This window comes from Zea mays, chromosome 3, assembly GCF_902167145.1.
Source record: "Zea mays cultivar B73 chromosome 3, Zm-B73-REFERENCE-NAM-5.0, whole genome shotgun sequence".
Taxonomy (NCBI): Eukaryota; Viridiplantae; Streptophyta; class Magnoliopsida; order Poales; family Poaceae; genus Zea; species Zea mays.
Window position 1 is genome coordinate 81,465,831 of NC_050098.1, and position 20,013 is coordinate 81,485,843.

A 20,013-nucleotide genomic window follows, 5' to 3' on the forward strand; every position below is an offset into this window, starting at 1 on the left:
TGTCCGGTGTGCCACTAAAATTCAACTCTGAAAACTGCGCTCTCGGGTTTCTGCGAAGGGAGAAGACTCTGTCGTGGACCAGCCTGGCCCCACCTGGCAGAGGGTGCACCGGACAGTCCGGTGCACACCGAACAGTCCGGTGCCCCAAAGCCAGAAACACTAACTCTTGTTTTTCAGCTGATTTTCAAATCGGTTTTCGCTCTAACTTGTGTGTGAGTTCTAGAGTGACACCTAGCACTGTATATGAGTGAGATTGTGCACCAACACTACACTAGAACTCTCTTGGTCAAACTACTCATCGACAACCCCTCTTTATAGTACGGCTAAAAGAGAATAAAAGACCTAACTAAATCGCGAGTGTCCACATCTCCTTGACACTCGGACTCCGTAGACCTTCACTTTTTGTTCCGTCGTTTTAGCCGTCGCTTCGAGTTCTTATCTCCGGGATTGTTTTCACCGTTGTAGTACTTCTACCTGTCATGCGACCTAACTTACCATTTGTCTCTGCAAAACACACGTTAGTCACATATAATATTACGTTGTCATTAATCACTAAAACCAACCAGGGGCCTAGATGCTTTCAATCTCCCCCTTTTTGGTGATTGATGACAACCCTACAAGTTTTGTGAGAGTAGTTTGTTTTGAAGATTCTGTCAATAGAAAGAATGGTTAGTTATACTCAGTAATTTTTGACAGAAAGAATGTGTACCATAATAATAAGAGTGAGCGCATACACATCATAAGATTCTTGTTCATGTAAAAGTGAAGTTAAATTTATGAAACAAGAGCTAGAAGACTGGTGATAAAATATAAGGTGAAAACATAATACACACAGTCAATCATATGCAACGAGAGTATATGACGAGTTTGTGAGCCAAAAACATCAAGCTAGTACAGAGAGTAGCAAGCACATATATTACATCAAAATGACTCTGACTCTCTACTAACTCTCTAACTCCCCCTAGCTCTCACAACTCATATCTCTCCCCCTTTGGCGTCAAACACCAAAAGGGACCTGAACCTAAACATCTGAAGTAGGAGGAGGCGGCGGGGGCGCATCCGGTCGTGGTCGAGGTAGCAGAGCAAACGCCGGCGGAGGGTCAGAGTCAGTCTCGGATCCAGGATCTGCGGTAGAAGCTGGAGCTGGTACTGACTCGGACAGAGGCCGCGCTGCAGGAGCTACCGGAACAGAAGCGGTCACAGATACTGCCACAGCTGTAGTGGTAACAGCAGATGCTGGTGGCACTGGCGGATGCGGACAGACAGAGCTGAGAACCGGAGAGGTGAACGCCAAAGTGACCGGCCGGAGCGGAGAGGTACCGACAGGGGGTCCTGACAAAATCGATGGCACCACTGGAGCGTGAAGCGGAGGAGGTGGAGCAGACTGAACCGGAGGTGCTGAGATACCAGAATGCTGAAGCATAAGGGCCATGAATGCCCTACTCTCAGCCCGATCCTGAAGTAGCTGCTGCTGAAGTGCATCCTGCCTGTCCTGCATGCTCTGAAACATCGAGAGCATCGTCTCGGATAACCGGGCCTGCTCGGCTGCCAGGTTGGCCAGAATCGTCGCAAGAGCAGGGTCCATAGCCGGAGGAGGAGCAGGGGCAGCACGAGAACTCCCAGCCTCATGATCATGTGAGCGTGGAGGCATAGGAGGCGGAGGCGGAGGAGGAACCCCAAAATCATCATCATCATCATCATCATCAGCTGCTGTACCCTGAGTGTCAAACTGTCGAAGAGCTGCATCCTCGGCCTGAGAGTCAAACACAGAAGCAGAAGCTGGCACAGCAATCTCAGGAGCAGGACGATAGGATCCAAAAACAAGGCGAGAGGCCTCAAGGGTGCTCTGAAATCGAGGGGGCTGAATCAGCTGCGCAAAGATGTGGCACAAGTAGTGAGCATAAGGCAACTGCCGACGAGCACGAATCCCATCCAGAACGGTGTCCTCGATCTCACAAATCAGGAAGTCCACAATGTCAAACTCAGAGTGGGAGACCAGGGCACCAAGGAGCCAAAGCTGAATATGAGTGGTAGCCTCCCTGTATCCCATCCTCGGCAGAAGAGTCCGTCTGATGAGCTCATATAAGTACTTTGCTGCTGTAGTAAAGTCTGCTGGTGAACGTCGCGACCCATCTGTGAAAGGCGGGCGGAACAGAGCCGCGACGTGAGCTGTCCCTGGAGCCACACCGCCATGAGGGCGACGAGGAGGGTCAGAAGAGCCGTAGCAGAGGCTGTGAAGGCGAGTCGTCGACTCTGGGAATCCAAAGAGCTGACGGATCTGACTGGCAGTAATTGTGACATCCTCTTGCTCAAAGCGGAACCTCATCCAGTGATGATCCGGGTCAATCCAAACAGAGGCGTAGAAGACTCGGACCCACTCCTCAACATATCTGCCGCTGATAGTCAGAAGGGTCTGAAGGCCAGGCAGATAGGTGAGATGCGGCTCAGAGTCAGCACCGGCTGCAAGCAGAAAGGCTGGAAGATCCAAAAGCCGGTGCACTCGCAGAGCTATCTGAGCAGACATCTGAGCTCTGAAGAATGACTCCTGAATCCGTGTGCTGAAAAGATCACCTGCTGCAGGGTCTCTCTGAGCTGGTAGCCAAGACTCCACGGGTACATACCTGAACCGATGTACCCGTGCCGCAGTAGCACGCTGAAGATCAAACAGACGAGGATCCGAAACCAGAGGACGGACCTCAATCTCATCACGCTCCCGGAATCGGGGTGGAGGGACAGGAGGAGCTGAAGCGGGAGCGGGAGCAGGGGAAGCAGTGGAAGCTGGCGTAGAGGAGGTAGTGGGTATGGCTGTGGAGGTGGATGGAGCAATAGGAGTGACGGGAGCAGGCAGAGTGGGTGGAGGAGTGGAAGCGGAGGTGTGAGAGGAGGAGCGAGGCCGGGAGGTGAGACGACGAGCACGGAATGCAATATGATCGGATGGAGTCTGCGGCTGATCTCCAAGTGCGGCCTGCGCAGCGGCTGCTGTAGCTGCTGCCGCTGCACGGGCTTCTCTGTCCGCACGCCTCTTCTTGCGGCCTTCCTGCTGCTCCAAGTAAACAGTCTTGCCCTTGACCTGCCTGAAGGGGCGACGAGGATCCTCATCATCGCCACCCCCTGGCGCCGACGCATTCTTCGTGCACGACATCCTGATCTGATGTCTGCAAATGAGAGAGAGTGACTAAGCACAGAGCAAAAGTGACCGATAGATTTAGCAAAGAATGAGATGTCTACCTGGAAAGCTCACACGAGAGGTGACGATCCAGGCAGGATGGGAGACAGCACACGGTCAATCAAGGTCACTGAAATGACAGAAGAGGTGAGCACGTATTAGTCACATAGTCATAAGCATATGAAATGTGAATAAATACATACACAGAGAGATATGGCACAGAAAACACGAGACGAGACGATCGAGAAGTCAAACGACGTGAAAACGACGTTTGAAGGATAATTAGTGCCATAGGAGGTTTGGAATTCGAATTGAGGCACGAAACGATATGGGAATGAGCCGATACTTCACGAATAGGTTTATATAGGTGAATATGAGTGAAGTGAGTGCTTGGTTTGAATTTAGGCAAAGAAAAAGGGATTTGGGCACTTGGCTCGGAAACGATCGCTCAAAACGGGAAATTTGGTGAAATTTAAGCCTGGAATCTCGGATTGGCGTGAAATTTGGCAAGTAGGTTACTGGAAGTGTTGTGAAGGTGCCTGAAAAATTTGGGTTCAATTGGAGCATTTTTTGCTGGTTTGGGCATTTCACCGAGCACGTGGCGTGCAGGGAATTAGGTTTTCGGTGAAACGACTATTTGAGGTTTGAAAAACCCTCCCGAAGGAGCTAAGAACCTGCAGGAGAGTTCAAGGAATACAGGGGAACACATTCCACAACAGGGATTCACCAGATTTCTCAGGATTTAGAGTTATTGCACAAAGGGGAGAAGTGGGAGCCTCTGCTCACCAGAACAGAGGGAGAGGAGAACTAAAGGAGTGTTCTGCTCACCGAGGAGGGAAGAAGAGGGAGACGAGGTCGCCGGAGCCCAGTCGGGAACGGTGGCCGTCGGTGGAGGGAGTTTGCCGGCGGGGGAGTAGAGAATCGCCAGGAACAGAGAGCAACGGGTGCTGGTGGGAAAAGAGTGAGCCTCTGGCTCGGATGCGGGCTGGAGGCCTTTTTTTTAAAACGCGATATGGGCGCACCGGACAGTCTACAGTGCCTGTCCGGTGCACACCGGACAGTGCACAGTAGCTGTCCGATGAACCACCGGACAGCGCACAGGAAAATTGAATTTTAGCGCGCGGCTGCCGGTGCACCGGACATTGCACAGTGCAGTGTCCGGTGCACACCGGACTGTCCGGTGAGCCCAGACAGAGGGAAGATTGGAAAATTTTGAATTTTTCTATCTAACTCCCAACCAAACCAAATCCCAACTTATAATCACACAAAATAACACTTGTTGGGACAGGTATTGGCACCCTCATATATTTTTCAAAATATTTCGCCATAGGCTAGATAATTTTTAGAGAAAATAGGCAAATGGTGAAATTTGCATTTTGGTTTGCACTAATGGGTTTTCATGAGTGATTTGAGTTTTGAATACTCCCCCTAAGTGCAGTACCTCATGCATATTTCAAGAACCAATAATCGCATAAAAAGTAAGAATTTAAGTGCTAAAAGCTTAAAACTAAGACTTGTCAGGTTTGACCCGAGTTAAGCTTTTTCACTCGCTTTGTTGGCGGTTATCTCAACTAGGTTAGACAAGTCCTAGATGCAATACAAGGAATTTAAACATGCAATGCAAGCTTGACAACACCATTTGACATTTTACATAAAATTTCTGAGATCAATAATATTTAGTTCATTTCTCAACATGCAAAAGCGGGTCTTATCAAGTGGCTTAGTGAAAATATCCGCTAATTGATCTTCCGACCTCACTCCTTCTAAAATGATATCTCCTTTAGCAACATGATCTCTAAGGAAGTGATGATGGATATCAATGTGCTTGGTGCGAGAGTGTTGTACAGGATTATTAGCAATTTTAACAGCACTCTCATTATCACACAACAAAGGTACCTTTTCTAGAACTACGCCATAGTCTAGAAGAGTTTGTTTCATATATAAAATATGTGTGCAACAAGCACCTGCGGCAATGTATTCCGCTTCGGCAGTTGACAAGGCAACACTATTTTGCTTTTTGGATGTCCATGAAACTAGTGATCTACCAAGCAGATGGCATCCCCCAGAATTACTTTTCCTATCAATTTTGCAACCGGCATAATCCGAATCGGAATAGCCAATTAAATCAAAAGTAGCTCCTTTGGGATACCACAGACCAACGCTTGTGGTGTGCCTGAGATACCTAAGAATTCTCTTAACAGCGCGAAGATGAGCTTTCTTAGGATTAGATTGAAATCTAGCACACATGCAGACACTGAACATAATATCGGGCCTAGATGCGGTAAGGTACAATAAACTACCAATCATAGAACGGTAGAGAGTTTGATTAACCGGGTTACCTCCCTCATCTAAGTCGAGATGTCCATTTGTAGGCATGGGGGTCTTGATTGGTTTGCACTTCTCCATGTTGAATCTTTTCAACAAGTCTTTGGTATACTTCTCTTGTGAGAGAAAGTTACCATCTTTCATTTGCTTGACTTGAAAGTCGAGGAAGTATGTTAGCTCACCAATCATTGACATCTCGAACTCCTTCGACATCAACTCACCAAATTCCTTGCAATGATAGTCATTTGTCGAGCCAAAGATTATATCATCAACATATACTTGACAAATGAAAATATCACCGTTATGTTTCTTTGTGAAGAGAGTTGTGTCGACCGTCCCGATCTTGAAGCCCTTTTCGATGAGGAAGTCGCGAAGACGCTCATACCAAGCCCTTGGAGCTTGCTTTAGCCCATAAAGCGCCTTGGACAACCTGTAAGCATGGTTAGGATATCTAGGGTCTTCAAATCCAGGCGGTTGCTCAACATATACAAGTTCATTTATGAAGCCATTTAAAAATGCACTTTTTACATCCATTTGATAAAGTTTTATATCATAGCATGATGCATATGCAAGTAGGATACGGATGGCTTCCAGTCGAGCAACCGGTGCAAAGGTCTCTCCAAAATCTAAGCCTTCAACTTGAGAGAATCCCTTTGCGACAAGTCTTGCCTTGTTTCTTACAATCACACCTTGATCATCTTGTTTGTTTCTGAACACCCACTTTGTTCCAATGATTCTTGCATCTTGCGGGGGCTTCTCCAGGGTCCAAACTTCGTTGCGGGTGAAGTTGTTAAGTTCTTCATGCATGGCATTCACCCAGTCCGGATCCTGTAGCGCCTCATCTATACAAGTAGGCTCAACACAAGAAACAAAAGAGTGATGTTCAATAAAAGTAGCATGTCTATGTGATCGAGTAATAACCCCTTGTGAAGGACTCCCGATGATTTGGTTTTGAGGATGAGCTTGAAGTAGTGATGAGTTTCTCCTGTCAACCACTTGGGAAGAAGATCCTGGAGCATCAACATCTTCGGCTTGTACCCTTGCTTGTTCATGAGAGACAAATGTATCTTCATTTGCATGCCTCTTATCTTTTTCATCATCTTGTGGTACATTTGATGAAGAAGGCCTGTCAATGATTTGCACCTCTTCTTCATCTTCTTTTGGTTTGATAGCTCCAATAGGCATGTTCTTCATTGCTTCCCTAAGTGGCTCATCACCTACATCATCAAGATTTTCAAGTGCTCCTTGGGAGCCATTAGTCTCATCAAATTCCACATCATATGTTTCTTCTACCACGCCAGTGGCATGGTTGAATACTCGATATGCTTTGGACTTTAATGAATAACCCAAAAGAAAACCAATATCACAACGTCTTTGAAACTTCCCTAGGTGATGGCGTTTCTTGTAGATGTAGCATTTGCACCCAAATACCTGGAAGAAAGAGACGTCTGGCTTTTTCCCATTTAGCAGTTCATAAGGAGTCTTCGCAAGTAGCCTGTGAGGAAATAGCCTGTTTGATGCATAACAAGCAGTGTTGACAGCTTCGGCCCAAAACCTCTCCGGTGTGTTATACTCATCAATCATTGTTCTTGCAAGGGTGATCAAGGTCCTATTTTTCCTTTCAACAACTCCATTTTGTTGAGGTGTATATGTGGCAGATACTTCATGCTTGATCCCAATTTCATCACAGTACTCATGAATGTTGGTGTTGTCAAATTCTTTGCCATTGTCACTTCTAATCTTCTTAATCTTGCAATCAAATTCATTTTGTGCTTTTTTGGCAAACTTCTTGAATATAGATGCAACTTCAGATTTGTCATGGAGAAAGAACACCCAAGTGTATCTTGAGAAGTCATCAACAATCACTAGACAGTAGAGGTTGCCACCGGCACTGACATAATTTGTAGGTCCAAATAAATCCATATGAAGTAGTTCTAGTGGCCTTGATGTTGACATGAAAGCTTTAGTGGGATGTGTATTAGCAACTTGCTTTCCAGCTTGACATGCACTGCATGGCTTGTCTTTTTCAAACACCACATCCTTTAATCCTCTAACCATATCTTTCTTTAATACCTTCTTGAGTGTGCTCATTCCAACATGTGCAAGCCTCCTATGCCAAAGCCATCCAAGAGAAGCTTTGGTGAAGAGGCAAGTTCTTAAGTCTGCATCTTCTGAAGTGAAATCCACTAAGTAGAGGTTGTTGTATCTAAATCCCTTGAATACCATTGATTCATCATCCATTTTTGTTACAATAACCTCTGATGGAGTGAATAAGCATTGAAGTCCAAGATCACAGAGTTGTCCCACTAATAATAAATTGAAGCTCAAGGGTGCAACTAAGAGAACATTTGATATTGATAAGTCATTTGAGATTGCCACCTTGCCAAGTCCTTGCACTTTTCCTTTTGAGTTGTCTCCAAATGTGATTTTATCTTGACCATCAACATTCTCATCTAGTGAGGTGAACATCCGTGGGTTGCCTGTCATATGTTGTGTGCATCCACTGTCAATAACCCAATGGCTCCCACCGGTCTTGTAGTTCACCTACATTCACAGACAATTCAAGCTTGAGTTTTGAGGGCCCTATATTGCATAGGACCAGTGACTCTCTCAATTAAGGACTTTGCCACCCAGATTTGTCTAGGTCTACTCTTATTTGGTGGACCTAGGAATGTAACCTTAATCTTTCCATTTGCAACCTTTCTTAGAACATAGTGAGCATTGAAAGCAAATGGTCTTGAGTGCTTAGGCAAGGGAGTTGGTAGTTTAGCTTTGCAGTTGTGGGCAAAATGACCTTCATTTCCACACTCAAAGCATTTGATAGGCTTGTGAGTCTGCTTTGGCTTGTATTGAGTGATAGCTTTCTTTTGCACAAAAGCATTGTATCCAATACCACTCTTGTTATTTTTCATAACAGTGTTCATAAGCAGCTCATTTTGGAGGTATTGACCCTTGTTGAACTTTTGCACACTTGTTGCAAGATGTTCATTTTCACTTTTTAGTTTCTTGACCTCATTCTTAAGCCTTTGATTATCCACTGCCAACTCATTGTTGAAATCATTGTTCTCAATAGCAACTTTTCCTCTAGTAGTTGCATCAGTCAAGTAATTCTTCAATTTTTGGTTGTCTAAAGTCAGGACTTCAACTTTTTCAGTCAATTCAGCATGTAGACTAGTTTGCTCTTCTCGAATCAAATCATCACATGAGGTTGCTACATCAAGCTTAACAATAGGGTTAATAGCCTCATGTGTTTTGCAAGATAAAAGTTCATTTTCAACAAGAAGATTGTCATGATCAAATTTAATTTGAGTATAGTCTTCCTTGATCTTTACTAGTCTATTTTGCAACTCCCTATTAGCTTCATTTAATTTGTCATATTTTTCCTTAGCATCTTTTAGGGAGTTTGTGAGCTCATTTACAGTTGATGACATAGTTTTATTTTCTTCTTTTATTTCATCACTAGCCTTTATAACTATGTCATACTTGGCATTTAAAGATTCATTTTCATTTTTCAACCTATCACATTTAGCTTTTGACTTTCTAATGATTTGAGTATATTCTTTAAGTAAGTCAGCTAACTCATCATATGAAGGTGAAGCAAATTCTTCATCACTATCACTATCATCAGCAATATTAATATCATTTTGTACCTTTCGTTCACCCCTAGCCATGAGGCATAGGTGAGAAGTGGATGATGGCGATGGTGGTGGTGAAGAGAAGTCCCCGGCGATGGCCGCAACTTTTTCATCATTCTCTTCTTCACTTGAAGAAGACCCACTTGATGATTCGATGTCGGTGAGCCAGTCGCCAACAATATATGCCTTTCCATTCTTCTTCTTGTGAAACCTCTTTTGCTTCCCATCCTTCCTCTTGAAGAATTTCTTTTCCTTCTTTTCATCATCGCTGTCATCTTCTTTCTTGCCCTTGAACTTATTCTTCTTGGGCTTGTTACATTGATGAGCAAGATGACCAAGCTCACCACAGTTGTAGCAGTCCATCTCAGAAATGGGCTTTCTTTTGTTGGAAAAAAACTTCTTCTTTCTTGAATCAAATTTGATGCCTTCTCTATTTAGCTTCTTCAACATCTTGGTGGTCTTCCTTACCATCAAGGCAATGTTTGCATCAAGGTCATCATCACTTGAGGACTCTTCCTCAACTTGTATTTTTGCTTTTCCTTTTCTTTCATGATTTGCTTTGAGAGCCAAATCCTTTCTTTTGGAAGATGATTCTGTGGCAGAACCGCCCGAATTATTCCAGCTTAAGTGCCTAAGTCACGCCTCAGGGGCCGTAACACACTTAAATCAGAATAACCCGTCAGTCCCTCAGATCTAGTCTGATGAAGCCACTTAACCAGGATCAAATCCCACAATCTCACTCGAAGGTGAGTCACAGAAGAAATACAATAAAACAGGAAACCTCAAATTAAGTACCGAGTTATTACATAAATCGGAGTTTTTGAGTAGCAAATAAAGTTCATAAATTAAAGTGCAGCGGATAATCGATATCGTCGGTAATGAGGAAATGGGCAAGGCCTAGCCCACTACTCCTCATGCTCCTCTCCTGCCGGAGTAACATCCCACTCGACCGTCCAACCTGGTGGCAGGGTGGTAGGCCAAGTCACACCATCAACCAATTCCTGCATGGTACCTGCAAAAATTGTGCCACAAGCAAGGCTGAGTATACTAATACTCAGCTAGACTTAACCGGTGTGAGGAGTCTACTCCTCTACCTCTAGACTATGCAGCTGTTTGGCTGAGGGGTTTGGTTTGCCAAAAGCACTAGCTGTTTCTAAAATCAATTTTTAGCTTTTTAAGTTCTACCATCATTAACTTAGCTAGATTTGCTCCTTCTAAGCATACATGGTAACAAGCAATTAGCTCAATCAACAAGTTATCTCATGTAATCCACATTTCACTTCTTACTCGATGCAGTACAAGGAATCAAGCAGTCTCATTAGCTGCGAGAAGCAGACGATTCGAATCGAGTTTTAAACCTTGCAAGGTAAACCTAAACACACGGCATGTCAGGGTACTCCGACCCCACACATGACAACCGTCCCCATCGATTCCCCGTTCGCGTCCAGGCCTCACCGCCTTGGCATACAATGCTCCACTGACCCCGGCTGCCACCGTGCAGTGACCGCACTTGTACCCACCATAGCTAGCATGGGAGACCCTGTCTCAGGTCACATGAGGGATAAAGTCCGCGCCCGGCTTCACTCAGGTACTAGGTTTACCGGTTACCATTTTTCCCGGCATGTGCTTAGTACGTTCAAAAGCTTGACTCAGGTATCCACACATTAATCCTTAATTCATTTTTCCTGTCTCCTGGACAAGGCATCCTCCCTGGATCCAAGTCCATAGACCAACATATATCCCATTATCAAGATGAATACAATCAATTCCTGACCTCGCGCGAGTGCTAGAAAAATCACTCGACTTCTACCGAGATCCTGATTAGCAAGCAGCTACTCGACCTAGCATACTAGTATTCATCTCAAAAGGAATCCTAAGTTCATGCAACTAGAGGTTTCAAGCAACTCCTACACTTAAGTGCACATTACAGTCCTACAAGCATTGAGTGTAGTAAAGTAGCATATATTAACATGGTTATGCATAAAACCGGGGCTTGCCTTCAATTGCTGGGGCTGCGGGGAGATCCTCAATAGCAGCTTCTGAAGCCTGCTCCTGGTCCTCCTCTTGGACAGGTCCTTGCTCGGGGATGAGCACGTACTCTCCGTCGGCAAGATTACAATCTAATGAATGCAATGCGTAAGATATATGCATGATATGATATGTGCTTTTAGAAATTACAACTTTAAAGGTGTATGATCTTTTGAGTTAAAACAAGTTAACTTTACTTATGTAAAACCTTTTAGTGGTATACTTGGTAAATTGGGTTAGTCTTATTGGGATGAGGTTTATTCCTTCTTCTCTTTTCTTTTATTCTCTTTAATGTTTTGGAGTAGGTTTGAACTACAAGTTGCTTTTAGAAAATTCCAAAAATTCTGCAAAAATTACAGTGGCTTGTTACTGGTGTATGATTCTCTGTCACAAAATTTGGGGTTCAGAAAGTGATGGTTTTCTCTGGACAAAATTACCAAATTTTAGGGCAGAAGGGGTACTTTGAACTACAACTATTATTTAATAGTGGGTAATTCTCAAAAACTTATTTTTGCTGGCTTTTAGGTGTTATAACATGACTTGATACAAATTTCTAGTCATTAATACCCTTTAATTATTTTCCTATGGTTTTCTCAAGTTTCTAGCCAAATGGGTGCTTTCTACTACCACTATATTTGAAAAACATCAAACAACAGAGTTCTTATTTTTCTTAGTTGGTATTTTGTGCAAGAGCAATTATTCTGAAGTTTGGCTTCTTTTTGCTTAAGGGAAGGGGTGGTTTGCATTATTTGAGCTAAATGGCCTTTCTCACAAATTACTAGCAAAAGGCATAGGTTCACCTCTTTTTCATGGGTTTGTATTTTTCTCTGGTGGTTTATCTCATCATGGACTTAGCAAATTTTTGGTTGCCCATTATCACATTATTTGGGGTTGCTCATGATTTAGTGGGAAAATGCCTTATTATCATTCTGTATTTATTTTCCCTACTTAAAAAGTTAGGCTGGGGTGCTCTGTATTTTTGTAGTGGGGCTCTGGTGGTTATAAGTCCACTAGATTTTTATTAATCATTTTGGTTATAGTTTTGTAACTCTAATAATTGATTTTCAGTCTATATGAGGCTAAACAAATCATCTTAATTTAAAACTGGTCCAAACTAAGGGTCTCTGTATTTTTCCTAGGTTCTCTGTTGCATAAGTAAACTAGGAAAAATATTATTAATCACTGTTCATTAATTTCTAAGGCCTTTCTGATTTTCTCTAAGTTTTGGACAAAATAGCTTTAAATGAAAAACTACATCATAATCTCTAATGCTGGGGCTCCTACTATTTTTAAACAGTGTCTAATTTAGGTATAAGCATCTGCAAATTTTCTTAAGCTCAGCACAAAAGAAAAACTAATTTTCCTTAATTAAACAAGGTTTAGGGGGTTTCTGTTTTTAATTTTAAACTCTAAAATTTAGAACAGAAAGCATATGGTTCACTATTTTTAAATGATAGGTCATAATATTCCAGAGCTAGCAAAATTTGTTTGACAGCTTTTCATTAAGATTTCATCAAGTTACGGATTTTCTAAGTTCTCTGGTCATTTTAAAAAGAATAGCAAAATTGATTAAATGGAAATCCACTTTGCACTGGGGTCCCTGGCGGTTTTCTAAGTTTTCCTCGCGAATCAGTCCTTAGGTTACTATTCACATGAGTCGCTGACATTACGGAAAACCCCTCGGGTTCTACAGAACCTAACCCGAGGTCCTTCTTCTACCTCAAACAGTAGCCGCAGCGAAGAAAAGGGCGGAGGGGCTTACCGGCGGCGAAACTGTTCCGGTGAAGTGGTCGAGGGTGAAGGGGAGGTCGCGGGGATCACAACGGTGTGCGGAACGCCGTCGGAGATGGCCGGAGTTGGTCGGTCCACGCGCGCAGGCGGGGATGCTCGTCGGCGGCGAGGAGACCGGCCTGGTCACGGCGAGATAGTTCAATCAAATAGGTCAGGGAGGTCCACGGGATGCCAGAGAAGACATGAGCGACAGGAATCGGGCGGAGACTCACTGGATAGCTCGGTCCACGCGCGGCGGCGGAAGACCGAAGTCCGGTGAGGATGATCTCGGGCCTCCGGTGAAGTCCGGTCGGGTCCGAGGGCTTGGCAAGCTTCACGGGCTACTGGCGGAGCTAGCCGAAGCACTGGTTGGGCTGGAGGGTGGCTGGAGTGGGCTGGCCACGGCGGCCGAAGCTCTGGCGGCAATGGCGGGCGGAAATGAGCTCGCCGGAGCTAAGGAACGGTGGCTGGCCGGGGAGGGTGAGTGCGGGGCGAAGAGAGGTGCGCCCGGGGAGGCTTTATAGGCGCGGGCGGGCACGGCCGAGGGCGTGGGCGCGCGGCGGACTTGACCGGACGCCAGGGCGAGCGCGCGCGCGGGTTGGGCGAGCTCTGGCGTGCCGACCAGGGTCGAACACGTGTGCCCGTGCGTTCTGCCCAAGTTCTGGCGCGTGTGGTCGCTCATCCGAGCCTGCTCTCGCCTTGGTCAGTGCACAAAACGTCTTCTCCTCCCTACAAGCTACCATTCTTGTGTGGGGGTCATAGGATTTTGCCTACTGGTTGCAGAGATATGGAGCCAGGAAATCTGGTCTGTCTCCCTGCCCAAACCCGAGGCAAATCCCAAGTTTTGTCGTGTCTAGGGCTCGCGTCCCAATGCCATCTTCTGGCACACGACAGAGGGGTTAGTTAGACACAATTTTGTCAATGGGGCCATTAGGATTCGAGTTAGGGATTAAGGTGAACATCCCTGATCTTTGGCTCAAGGTCTGAATTTCAGAATTCTGAAATTCAGAATTCCCAATGAGTCCCAACAAAAGAGGCTTGATTTGGGGTTTTATTTGGATTATTTTGGCTAAGCTTTCTCAATCTTTCTTGTTGCTTATCAAATATACTTTAACTTATATAATTGGCTCAACTCAAAATTTTAAACTTTTCATTCCCTTTCTCTTATTTTCTTGAATTTTGTTCATGGGGCTCACTTAGGGTTTTTAATTAGGGTTGAAAAATTTTATCTTTCAAGAGACTCAATTGTTTTGATCATGACACTTTTAAGTATAAGCTTGGTGACTTCTTTATTACTTAAGTTATTTTGGTACTCATGCCTACTTTAGTTCACATAAAATAATGGTCCTTGGTTTGGCTTTTTTTAAGAGAAACCCTAGGTGACACTGGGGTGTCACAGCCTTCCCCCCTTAAAGGAATATCTTCCCGAGATTCGGGCCAGAGTCCTTCCGAGGTGAAGCGAAGGGTGAGACTGATAGGAAAAGGGTGGGGATTATTATTATTAGGGCAAAACTGCTCTTCGAATGTCATTCTCTTTGCAACTTCAGAAGGAAGTCCTTTTAAGTTTTACTTTATAGTCACTTCATTCTGAATTAAGATCATATTTTTGGAAATTAGATTCGAAAGGCAGGAGGAGGGGTTGGGGTGATTACATACCAGCTTCCTTAGGTAGGCAATCGGGGAAGTTGGATCTTAAGAATTCCTCGGTTTCCCAAGTAGCTTCCTTCTCTGAGTGATTACTCCATTGGACCTTGAACATCTTGATTGACTTAGCCCGAGTTGATCTTTCCTTGCAATCCAGAATCTTGGAGGGGTACTCTTGGTACGAGAGATCTGGCTCTATCTCCAATTCTGGCTCTGCTATGATCTCAGTCGGCAACCGAACACACTTCTTCAGCTAAGATACATGGAATACACTGTGAATGGCAGACATCTTTGAAGGTAACTTCAACTTGTATGTCACGGGTCCACATGCTTCTATGATCTCATAAGGTCCAATGTAACGAGGGGCTAGCTTGCCTTTGATCCCAAACCTCTGCACTCCCTTGGTGGGTGATACCTTGAGGTATACAAAACTTCCCACCTCGAACTGGAGAGGTTTCCTTCTTCTATCATGATAGCTCTTCTGCCTGGCCTGAGCAGCTTCTAGATTCTTCCTGATTAGCTTGACCTTCCTTTCGGCTTCAGTCACTAAGTCAGGTCCAAAAACTTCTCTTTCACCAGGCTGAGACCAATTGAGTGGTGTCCTGCACCTTCTTCCATAGAGAGCTTCGAAAGGTGCCATCTTTAGGCTGGATTGATAACTATTGTTATAAGCAAACTCTGCCAAGGAGAGGTGCTTATCCCAGTTCTTGCCACAATCGATCGCACAAGCTCTCAGCATATCCTCCAGAATCTGGTTTACCCTTTCCGTCTGACCATCAGTCTGTGGGTGGTAAGCTGAACTCCTGATTAGCTTGGTTCCCAAAGACTCTTGCAATTGTTCCCAAAATCTGGCAACAAATTGGGCTCCTCGGTCAGAAACGATGGTCCGAGGTAATCCATGCAAACACACGATTCGGTCAATATACAATTCTGCATACTTCTGAGCCTTATCAGTGGTGTGCACAGGAAGAAAATGTGCCACTTTCGTCAATCGGTCCACAATAACCCAAATTGAATCATGATGACGAGAGGTGTTGGGTAGACCCACAATGAAATCCATGCTGATGTCGTCCCACTTCCACGAAGGTACGGACAGTGGTTGCAAAGCTCCAGCGGACTTCAAGTGGCTTGCCTTTATCCTCTGACAGGTGTCACACTCTGATACATACTGGGCTATCTCCCTCTTCATTCTGGTCCACCAGTACAAAAGCTTCAAATCATGGTACATTTTGGTGCTTCCCGGATGCATAGAGAATTTGGAGAGATGAGCCTCATCCAAAATTTTCTTCTTGAGATCCTAGTCCTTAGGAATTACCAATCTGTTTTTGAACCATAACACACCTTTCTCATCCTGGCGGAAACAATTATACTTCTCAACCTTCTGATGGAGATTCTTCTTGATAATCTGCACTCCCTTGTCACTGAGCTGGGCCATGACAATCTGGTCTTGCAAAGCTGGCTCAACAGCAATTTGAGACAAAGAACCAGAAGGAATCACTTCAATTTGCATATTGCTCAACTCATCACACAAGGTGTTAACACGAGAATCCATCAGAATACAGTTGCACTGCAACTTCCGACTCAAGGCATCTGCTACCACATTAGCTTTCCCTGGGTGATAATGTACCTCCAGGTCATAATCCTTGATCAGCTCTAGCCATCTTCTCTGCCTCATGTTGAGATCAGCCTGAGTAAAAATGTACTTAAGGCTCTTATGATCAGTGAAGATGTTGCAGTGAGTTCCCATTAGATAGTGCCTCCACATCTTCAATGCATGAACCACTGCTGCTAACTCAAGGTCATGAGTAGGATAATTTTGCTCATGAGGCCTGAGTGCTCTTGAGGCATAAGCAATGACTCGGTTGTCTTGCATCAAGACACAACCTAGCCCGGTGCCAGAGGCATCACAATATACATCAAAAGGCTTGCTGCTGTCGGGTTGCGCCAATACTGGTGCTGTGGTCAGATGCTGCCTTAATGCATGGAAGGCATCTTCGCACTTCTGACTCCACACAAACTTGACTTCTTTCTTCAGCAACTCAGTAATAGGCTTCGCAATTCGAGAGAATCCCGGAATAAATCTTCGGTAATAACCAGCCAATCCCAGAAAACTCCGAATCTGGCGAACAGTCGTTGGTGGCCTCCAGTTCATCACTTCTTGCACTTTATCAGGATCAACAGCTATTCCATCCTGAGAGATAGTGTGACCCAAGAATTTGATTTCCTTTAGCCAAAAATCACACTTGGATAACTTGGCATAAAGGTGGTGCTCTCGCAGACGTTGAAGCACTACATGCAAATGCCCGGCATGTTCTTCTTCGTTCTTTGAGTACACCAGAATATCATCGATGAAAACCACCACGAACTTGTCCAATTCCGGCATGAAAACAGAATTCATCAGATACATGAAATATGCTGGTGCATTTGTCAGCCCGAATGACATCACCAAGAATTCATATGACCCATATCTGGTTGAGAATGCCGTCTTCGGAATATCACTTGCTCGTATTTTGATCTGATGGTAGCCAGAGCGAAGGTCTATCTTGGAAAACACCTTGGCCCCGACCAACTGGTCAAAGAGAACATCAATACGAGGCAAAGGATACTTGTTCTTGATAGTTACCGCGTTAAGAGGGCGGTAATCTATACACAGCCTCAAGCTTTCATCCTTCTTCTTCACAAACAGTGCTGGACATCCCCAAGGCGAAGTGCTTGGGCGAATAAAACCCTTATCCAGCAACTCTTGCAACTGCTTCTTCAACTCTGCCAACTCAGCGGGTGGCATTTGGTAGGGCCTCTTGGAAATTGGGGCCGTTCCCGGTTGCAACTCGATGGCGAATTCAATATCCCGGTCCGGTGGCATTCCTGGCAATTCATCAGGAAAGACATCTGCATACTCACAGACCACTGGGATCTTCTTCAGGGGTAACTTCGTCATAGAGAAAGCACATGACTGAGAAGAACCCTGACTAGGCAGAATTAAAGTGAAATTCCCGCAGAAGGGAGAATTAACTTCCACGGTACGACTGGCTACATCAAGCACAACTTGGTGCAAGGTCATCCAATTTGCTCCTAGAATAATGTCCACATTTTCCAATCCCAATACAAGAAGAGTGGTTTTGATAATGTGGCTTCCCAGTTGAATAGGCACGCTTTGGTTTAATTGATTAGTTGCAATTTTACCCCCAGGTGTGACTATCATGAATGACCCTTTTGAGTGAGAGAATGGCAGTTTGCAATTAGCACTGAACCTTTGGCTAATGAAACTATGAGATGCACCAGAATCAAACAGAATTAAAGCAGGTTGATTATAAACTGAAAAGGTACCGGTCATGATAGGAGCTCCTTCTGGCACTTCCTCTAGAGCAGTGAAGTTGAGCTTCCCTTGCCTGACTTGCACCTTCTGCTTTCTTCCCTTGTCTTGATTTGGTGCTGGCATCTGCCTCTGCTGGTTCCTGGGACAATTCTTGGCATAGTGGCCCACGTTGCCACAAGTGAAACACTTGTTCCCATTGCCCTGGCGGAACTGCTGCTGCTGCGGAGGCTGATTGTTTCTTGGGGCGGGAGCTGGATAGCGGTTGGGTGCCGGCTGCTGCTGCTGCTGAGGTGGCCTGATCACCCATCTGCCTGCCTGCTGCTGAAAACCCCTGCTCTGGTTGTGAGAAACAATCTGGAACCTCTGAGCCTGAGCGGATGGTGCTGCCATTGGTGCCTTCCTCTTCTTTTCTGCCCGGTGAGCAACAATGCAATCCTCCTGAGAGATGGCCATGTTGACCAACTCATTAAAGCTATCAGCCCGGACAGTGTTGAGTCGTTCCCGCAGCTTGGTATTGAGACCCCTGCGGAAGCGATCCCTCTTCTTTTCATCAGAATCAGCATGATACCCTGCATACTGGCATAAATCGTTGAAGGCTTGCGCATACTGCAGTACCGTGCGGGTTCCTTGATTGAGGGCCAGGAATTCGTTCAACTTCCGATCAAGAATGCCAGCTGGAATGTGGTGTCCTCTGAAGGCAGTCTTGAATTCCTCCCAAGATACATCACGATCAGCGGGGAGCATAGCACGGAAGTGGTCCCACCAAGTCCGAGCAGGGCCGCGAAGCTGCTGTGCGGCGAAGCGAGCCTTGGCCTCATCAGGGCAGTCTCCCGTGAGGAGGGGAAACTTGGACTCAACGACGCGGAGCCACACGTCGGCGTCCAAAGGATCCTCTGCCTTGGTGAACAAGGGCGGCTGCGTGCTCAGAAACTCCTGGTATGTTGCCATAGCCGGAGGTCGCTGATGCTGGCCTCCACCATGATGCTGTTGGTGGGGCTGGCGCTGCAAGAGCTGTCGCAGAATTTCATTCTGCTAGGCCATCAGCTCCTGCACCGTGGGAGCTGGAGGAGGTGGTGGGGGAGCTTGCTCATTTTGCCCGCGACGCTGCCTCGCTGCCATCTGAAAACAGAGATTGTCGCCATTGTTATCCCAATTCACATTTCCGAACGACAAGATATCATCTCATATGGAAGGAAAATGCCATAATCATAATATTAGGTTCGAAATGAAGATAACATGGTGACAAAGATCCCACAGATATCAATAGTTTACAGGGTTACATTAATCAGGGGAAAGTACCCACAAGCCTAGTCCAAAATGTGATACTACTAAGCTCGCATAGGCTTCTATCCGCCTAAAAAATGTCAAAGCGACTGCTTAACCCTGAGCGGTGGAAGCGACACTGGATACGGGTGAAGGAGGCATCGCGGAGGTAGTCCCATTGGCACCAGGGGCTGGTCCTAGCTCCTCGGGAGCCTCTTCTCCCTCACTTCCTGCTTCATTGGCCTCCATCTCCAGGTGGTGCATGTCCAAGTGATCATTTGCTTCCTCGAGTTCCCTCTGCACGTCGTGAAGCTGGTTCTCCAAGACATCAATAGTGTTATCTCGGATCTCCACTTGCTGCTCCAGGGTGGTAATACGCTGGTTCAGCCTCTCCACCTGCAGATCCTTCTCCACCAACTCTGTGGATAGGTCGACCACAAAATCTTCCCGACTATCGAGAGTGAGCTTGGCAGCTTGAGCGGTGTTAGCAAGAAGTGTCATAGCATCGCTCTGAAGGGCCTGAAGGCGGTACAGCGCACTCATGCACTGAACAGTGACCCTCCCAACCAAGTCAGGATACATTGCCCACACATCCTTCACATGGCTCACGCGGTTACACCACATGGGATCATCCTTCTTCTCAGCAGGGAAGAGTCCCAAGGGGTGCATCACCATCTCCAGGGGATGGTAGCCACAGAAAGTCGTCAGGGTCTTCATGGCTGCTGCCTCAACGGTGTCATCCGTCCTGAGTCCAATCGTCTCAGAGTCAAGAGAACGCCAACCCGGTTGAAGGGGATGAGCCTCCAAAGTTAGCCAGACCCGACAACGAGGTACCCGATGCTCCTCATACAACTGCACTGTGTACA